Source organism: Lonchura striata, chromosome 5 (assembly GCF_050655825.1).
Source record: "Lonchura striata isolate lonStrDom1 chromosome 5, ASM5065582v1, whole genome shotgun sequence".
NCBI classification, from domain to species: Eukaryota; Metazoa; Chordata; class Aves; order Passeriformes; family Estrildidae; genus Lonchura; species Lonchura striata.
This window is the reverse complement of record NC_140707.1, coordinates 59,783,856-59,789,861: the sequence shown is the minus strand read 5'-3', so window position 1 is coordinate 59,789,861 and position 6,006 is coordinate 59,783,856. Positions and strand designations below refer to the sequence as shown.

The 6,006-nt window shown below is 39.2% G+C and overlaps 1 long non-coding RNA gene across 1 annotated transcript; it reads right to left on the bottom strand.

Moving 5' to 3' along the window:
- Nucleotides 1–265: 265 nt before the first annotated feature.
- Nucleotides 266–5,188, bottom strand: LOC146767396 (uncharacterized). Its single transcript, XR_014955746.1, has 2 exons — nucleotides 1,324–5,188; nucleotides 266–1,232 (listed from the first exon to the last, which is right to left on the bottom strand). It is a non-coding gene; the product is annotated as an uncharacterized LOC146767396 (long non-coding RNA).
- Nucleotides 5,189–6,006: the final 818 nt, after the last annotated feature.

The window sequence follows — 6,006 nt, the reverse complement described above, 5'->3', positions numbered from 1 at the left end:
CAGGATGAATTGCAAGCTCTGAGTGTTTGATATAAGTAATAATTAAGTGTGGCACGGGTGCAAAAGTAAAATTTTAGGACTCTAGATTAGGGGTCCAAAGGGGACAAGATGGAGGAAATTGGGTGTGTCTTGTCCTTTTTCTCCTCCTTCATGCCCTCCATGTTTCACTGTGGTGTTGGCATTTTTCTATTGGTTTAGGCTGGGGACACACTGTCCAACGTAGGTGACAGATATTGGCACATTACTGTAAATCCAGCCCAGGGAGCTTCTGGTATTTAATGTTTGTAACATCCCACTGAGGGCAGAGCCCCACACGCTGCCCTGCAGGACAGAGCTGGGCAGGGCAGCAGAACATGTTAGAGATAAACAGAATAAACAACCTGGAAACCAGCACAGACCAATTATGGCTTTTGCTTTAGCAGCGGGGCTGACAGACAGAGACTTTCTACAATCTTGGAATCATCAATACCACAGATTCTGACACCGACCCTCTGGCAAGATGATTTAAAGGACTGCTGAAGACTGTATAAAGAGCATTAAGTAATGAGGCATGGAAGCACTGGGATGCAAACTCAGGTTTAAACATATGGCCAACACGTACTTGAACAACCTTGTTCCATGTTTTCTCCTCATGTGTGAAATTATTACAAACAATATGAAAAATGTTGATTTGACATGGAAACACCAGCACTGTTATCCTGGCTGGTCACAGAAAAATTGTGTACTAATTGTGTTTTTCACAAAGCATCACTCACTGCAGCTGGGTGAGATTAAGGTCTATATTTTGTCCATGCCTTAAATAAGTACAGTTATCAAATTATAATGAGTTTTCTTAATGATTGAAAATGATAAAAATTAACATTTTAGATTAATTTCCATAACAAATTGCTATCGTGCCTCTTTGCAAACAAAGAGTACCCGAGGAGCTGATGACAGCTTCTGACCATTCTGGCTCTTTCCCTCCCGCCCCGCATCTCACCTGCCCTCCACTGCACACAGAGGCCACTCTGGGATCAGCTGGATGCTCTGCAGGATTCCTTTAGCACCACCAGGTGTCCCTGCCATTTAAGAAATCACCATCCGGAGCCAAACTTAGAAGCCAAAACACCGTTTGGTTTTGTTGTTGTTGTTGTTGTTGTTGTTGTTTTAAGTCAACAGGAGTAGTGTTTCCAGACGAGCAGCATCCATCCTTCCTGCCTCCCTCGCTCTCTCCCTCCATCCCCGAGAACAGCCTGGGACAGAACCAAGATGACCATGAGGGCACAGGCTCCACAGCTTCCCAGCTTTACTGCAGGATTATATATGTGTATATAATACACGTACTGAGTGTATATAATACACTCTCTGAGTGTGTGCAGCTACTCTGCTGGGTATTCCCCCGGTGCCTGCACATCTTTGCTCCTTGACCCTGGGAATGAACGTTCAAACCCAGACACACAGGGTCACTGCACAGGAGGTCCTTCCAGCCTTGTGGACTGTCTCAGAGTCTCCAGCAGCAAATGTCTGCAGAAGAAATATAATAATAGAGAAATACAAAATAATCTTTTCTCCTTCCTATCCTCCCAGAGTCCAATTCTCAGAAAAGTCCTTCCCATGCCTTCAGAAATGCCCTTTCTGTGCCTCATGTTTTCAAATTACAAAATAAATATTTGAAACTATTATCTGTAACTGGCCTGTACAGTGCCACAGCATAGGTACCAATGGATTTTATGAAATAACCCATATACAGTACTGATTTGATCTATTAACTTTCCTATTCTCAGCTCTGCTCCTCTTTTCTTCCCTGTGGTTGGAGAGAGGAATGCATACAGGTCATAGAAAAACCTCAAGACAATGATGAAAATAAAATATCAGAATCAGCCAAGAGTTTCCTCACGTGGGGCAGCTGCTGCATTGAACAGCAGCTCTCTGGCTGAGGTGGATTTTTTCTCCCAGCCCAGACCCACCTGCTCAGCTCCCTCTTCCTCTGGAACTCTGGGGCTCCCAGTTAAAATAACCACATTCCAATCAATAGGGCAGAAACACCAGCCTTTTCTATCATGAAGAAAATACTCCTGAATCACTGAGATGTCTCAAGTATGAAATATTTTGCCAGTTCTTTCAACTGTTCATTTTGGTATTCCTGATTTCCATATTAATTTATTTATATATGCCACATATATTCCATATTATATATTTGTATATCTCCAATTCTTTCTTTCAAAAGCATTGATAAAACTAATTACTAACACAAAGCCTACAAATCAACTGAGATTAATTTTAGAATTTAGAAATATTTTAGCACATTATAAAATACAAAAATATAAATATGGCAAATATAAATCTTACTACTATGAAATCATTATTTTATTATAGGAGCTTTCTGCAGTGTATATACCAAAGTATTTGCAGTTAAAAAACCTTGGTCAAGAGTTGCTATTAGGCTATATAGGCCTTATTTCAATATATTTAGATGTGAAAGATGCATTACATCTCCAAATCTGGCAGTTAAAAAATAAATTTACTCATGTGAGAGCGTAAAAGGAAAGCAAGTTTTTAACTTAATACTACACAAGTGAGACAGAGACATTTAGAAACAAATTATTATAAAAAGTTGTCTTCTCTGAAATGATAATTTGGATTTCTTTATCATTTTCTGCCTGGGAATTTCATAGTAAAGGATAGCTGTAGTTCTGTGGAAACTCTGACCAGTGCCAGCTGGAATAATCACTTGGTGTTACAGTTTCTTTTCTTTGACAAACAATTTAATAAGCAAATAGATGTGCACAGCCTATTGGTGCATTTACTGAAACATGGCCATCTAAATTTCTACCAGCCATCCTCTCCAGTGCTTATGATCATCTCGATGGTGAATGAGATGCCTCATGGTAAGCACAATATTGTTGCCATGGACTGAGCCAGAGTTGCTCTGTTTGCAGCCCTTTACACTGTTCCAAGGGAAGAGTGAGTAAGGTAGGTTTAAAAATCAGCTGGAACTCATGTCCCAGTGGTAAAGGGCTCACAAACAAGACAGAGAAAAAAGAAATATGTAGGACGCTTTCATTAATTCATATTCTTTAGGATTTAACATATTTCTTCTGTCATTAGGTTTTTAGAAGGGCTTCCAGACCACAATATTCCTTTGGGTCCTGTAATAGCATTTATGGAGACCAGAAGGAAGCACCAGTGTATAAAACTTTCAGCAAGAGTGTTTTAAAACACAGACTAGATTCTGTGCCATTTCAAAAGAGTATAATATAAGAAATCAAGGCATTTTTCTAAAGAGGAGTACATTTGTAAATAAGAAAATGTCACACTTATTTCTTTACATGGATGTATTGCACAAACATTGCCATAACCAAAGTATCTGCAAACAGTCTAATTCCAAGACACCATTGCAGTTTAGTATTACTTTTTATATGTAGCAAATCCCCAGATAGAGAAAGGCTTAGCAAGGAGATACTTGGAAACAACACCCCTTAAAAGTTTTAGGCACACCCTCAATACTCACTCCATAAAGGAATCAGACAGGCAGCAAAATAAAAAATCACTACAAAAAGAAAATGGGAAAATAAAGGGGTTTTTTAAATTGGAGTTAATTCTAGAGAAAATTTTGGAATTTTCTGCAATTCCCCCGTCAGGTACACAGATAGCAAAATGCTCACAATGGCAGGTTAATCACAGAAGCACCACGAAGATTCACCAGACAGCAAAAAAACCCTTCTGCTTATGTCAAAGGCAGCACAGATGTTGGAGAGTCCTGCTGAGCAAGCAACAGCCCTGTATGTAGTCTTTCAATTTTCGTTAAATTTTGGGTCACGGGGATTTGGACATACAGGAACAACACTTTCTCTTAATCGCAGTTAGGGGCCTCAGTGAAACTCAAAGATCTATCAAAGAAAAATGCAAAAATTAATTAGGAGCTGGGTTTGCAATAGATTATTATTGTATAATAATAGTATTATTAAACCATACAGAAAGATTTTGCAAGGGCCATCTGCCAGATGAAGATCTCCACTGTAGTGAGAGCTCAGCAACAACAGAAGCCAAGAGAATCTATATGAGAGAGACACCCTGTTAATGGCACAGCTGCAGGAAACATTTCTGACCAAGCTGGCATCCTTTTAGTTACTTCTAGTCCCATCAAGAAGTAGAAAACTGTAATGTTCATGCAGCTACTTGTTTTGGGTTGCTGTGGCTAAGGGAAAAGAAAACACGTGGGTGGATTGTCTGGTGGATGCATAACACAAGTGAGATAAAAATTCTGATTAAATATTTAGACTCAGGGAAAACAAAGGTGATTTGGGACATAAACTGAACTGCGGTCTTGAATAATAAGGAAATGGTCATGCTTGCTTCAACAGTAGATGGCAGCAGTACCATTTGCTGCATAAATACTCTCCTATAGACTGTGCTTTTGTAATAGGTGGACAGAGAAGAATGGGAGTCCCTGTTCTGGAATAGACAGCTAGAGGCAAAGGGAAAAAAAAAACAAGCAAATAAATGCAGTTCCTCTAGAAAATTCAGTTCAACTAACTCATAATATTGCATTTAGTATATAAACAAATATCCATGAAAAAAAAAAAAACAAACCACGTTTTTTTCTTCCAAATAGGACTTAATTATATTCTATGCATGTAAAGAATGAATTCTGCCTCAGGGCTTTCAAAACTATTCTGACCATTATGAATCTATATGGAGCCAAGAAGAGCACATACAGTGCATGATGGAGGCAATCATCAGGCTGCAGGCACGTGTGTGAGTACCTTGCCTAGGACAGGGGTAAGAACATGGCTGGCAATCATGAGACTGTGCATAGCACATCAAGAGCTCTGTTTGTGTGGCAGAATGATAGTTATTGGATATTCAATCAGGTTTGAGAGTTTGTCCTGGCTTTCTTTCTCCAGAAGTTGTCCCTGCTATCTATACGTGAATGTGTTTTCTGTTTTAACAACCAGGAAATAAAAAGCCTTCAGGGGTTGGAGCCTGATTGCTATTTTCCTCTGAATTTGGATAAGTGTGACTCCTGTCCCCAGCTGTCAGCCCTGCTACACACAGCAGAGGGGAAGAGATGATAGCCAAGTACTCAGAACAGCCAAATAACAACTGGAAGGATCTGACTGTAGAAATCTAGCACAAAGCAGTGATGGTTTTGTTGTTTAACAAGTTTGAATATCGTGGTTTATACCATACTTTGATGTCCATATGTTTTTATATGGACATCACAGTCTTACATAGGTTGATATTCTGACAGAGGTCTACAGGAACAGACCAGATACATCTACACCTACAGGTACAGTGTTAGCCAGTGTGGGTTCATGGAGAGCCAGTGGGCTGGTTGGGTGAACAATACCAATGCATTCACTGGGAATGGGAAGGATTCTCTCCATGAACAGGGGCATGAGGCATATGAGGCACAGTGCACTCCACACTTGTTAGCTTTTATTTTTTTTTCTAGCAAAGAATGGCTATTGTAATTAATCAGGATTGCTCTGAGATCTGGAAATGGCATTTTTCTACTTTTTCCCCCTGAAAGATTTCTATAACTTTTTTTTTTTTTTAAGAAATTTCTGCAGAATTAAGCTAAATCTACCAAAGGTCTTGCATATGAACAGTCCAGACATGACAGTCCAGACATACCAAAGGGTAGAAGCCGATAATTTGCTCATAAATATGTAAGAGTATTCCCATAATTTCTTTCATAGTACTTTGCTTGATTTTTCTTCCAAAGTTTATAATGAAAATGGGGAAACACTGACCATTGCTTAAATTAAATCTAACAAAAGGCTTCTTTCACAACCATTCAATATCAACGGATGCTGTGCTGCTGTTTAGGCTGACCTTAGCTGACCGTAGCAGAAGGATAAACTAAGGATATTAATGATTAGAAGGTCTGCATTGTCACACGGAAGGAGGGAAGCTTGTCAATATTTTGCATAAATCTATATTTTCCACCTTTGTTTTACCACATATCAGCATAATCAATTTTATCAGTTTATATAAGCTTATCTTGGCTCACACGCAAAG